Source organism: Galeopterus variegatus, unplaced genomic scaffold (genome assembly GCF_000696425.1).
Source record: "Galeopterus variegatus unplaced genomic scaffold, G_variegatus-3.0.2 Scaffold4272, whole genome shotgun sequence".
In the NCBI taxonomy this organism is placed as follows: domain Eukaryota; kingdom Metazoa; phylum Chordata; class Mammalia; order Dermoptera; family Cynocephalidae; genus Galeopterus; species Galeopterus variegatus.
In genome coordinates this window covers 5,373-7,302 of record NW_007730383.1, presented here as the reverse complement: position 1 = coordinate 7,302, position 1,930 = coordinate 5,373, and positions in this window count along the sequence as shown.

Sequence of the window (1,930 nt, the reverse complement as noted above, 5' to 3'; positions counted from 1 at the left end):
ACTTGCTTTTTCACATGGCAGGACATTTCCACGGTTCATATTTGCTGTCGTGTGTAGCTGCCATTCACGCATTCTCGTTGCTCTCTAGTGTCCAGTGTATAAATATACCTCTCTATGTTTACCAAAAGTCTATTTTATTGTGGACTTTTGAACTGTTTCCAGGTATTATTATTATAGATACTGCTGTTTTGAGCATTCTTGTTAAGTCCCTTTTTTAAAAACCAATGAGCAGGAGGACTTATTTAAATATAATAGGTTTTCTATGAGAAGGACAGTCCTACGGTTTAATGAAAATTATATCTACTCCTTGCACAGATAGACATAGTTTTAATTTTGGGACACATACCACCCATTAATTGGGTTTATGTTTAGTTGCTTTTTTTTTTTCCCAGAGCTGAACTATGATTTATTTTATTTTCTAAAGCAAATCAAGGCATTCATTGTATAAATTACTGGAAAATAAATCTTCCCAATTTAACAATAAAAAGTTTTATAAATATTTTAAGAAAACAAAATTTAAAATATTAATTAATTTTAGAATGTGAAGTACTTTCTTCTCTTAATTAAATATTAAATAAGCTTTTCATCCAGAGCAACAGACAAAAAATATTGAATTATAGAGGTAAGGTGGTCTCTGCCTCACTTGTGTTTATTTGTAGTTTGGGAAAGAAATTTTTATTTCTAACATTTTTTTAGCTTAAAATGATAGACCTTAAAAACCTTTTGAAATTGTCTGCAAAGTTATACGAAGGCATAGAGGTTTAGGGCAGGCGAGAGTCTATAGTCTCCTCAGCATTTTTTTTTTTTTTTTTTGACTAGAAAGAAAACCAAAGCCCTAAATTACTCAACCAAGATCACACCAAGCAATGCTATGCCTTTTAAATTCATCTTCTCTAAAGTACCTGTACGAATCTGGAGCTGTATTTCTAAATTTGAAGCCCCAATATAATACTATTGTCGTAATAATATTGTTTGCTTCAGTGCCTCTTAATTAAAATTATTTAATGTGATTTGGAAAACAAAATCGCTAATAAAATCTGTAATGACAGTTTGAGATTTGATTTTTAAAGTTGCTTTTCTCCACCCTATTGACTGTGCTGAGGCTAGAGAGATTTTATTTAGTTCCCATAGCTTGGCTTTGGCATTGACAATATTTCCATTGTCTTACAACTCAGCTGTCGCCAGTGGTGTTCGAAGATGAGCTCTAAGCTTGAAGGATCCTGCTGTTGTGTCAACAAATAATGGCATAGGGATCTCTCCAACAGCTTGTCCACAAACTGTCCTGGGGCTTTCCCTCTTAAGGAAGCGGCAGCTTTGCAAGAGAGATCTTAACCGGGTCATCTGGATTAGACTGGGTTAGTGGGCAGTGAGTTCCATGCATTTAGACCCGCGTGTGAGGCTTTTCATGTTCTTGGAATCTCCCCTGGCCCTCCCCACCCCACCCCTCCAGTGGCACATCCATGCCCCATCCTGAAATAGCCATGGTTCAGCATGGAAGAAATTCAGTCCCCTAATCCCTTGTGAGCCAGTGAGCTCTGCATTTGCCAGGGGGTGGGCTTGGACTTTCTCTCCTTAAGGAGAATCTCTGAATGCTTCAAGAAGTCTGTTTTCAGAACATAATAAGAACACAACTGGACTTGGAGTTGGATGGTGCAGATTCAGCCTCCAGCTCTGCTGCTCAGCTCGGTGACTTGGGCAGGCTGCTGTGCTTTTCTCTCCTCAACTGTGAAATAGGTATAATAACACCTGTATAGGTTCCTGGGTTTGCAGCAGAGATTGAATGAGCTAAATCTCCTGAATCTTATGTGGACAAAAGATTTCACCTCTGAAATAAATTTTTTAAAAATTCTACACATTTCTCTATGTTTCTGTAGAAAGCCAGTGAACACAGTCTGCAGGAAGCTGGAGGTGGTGATGATCGCTGGATGCA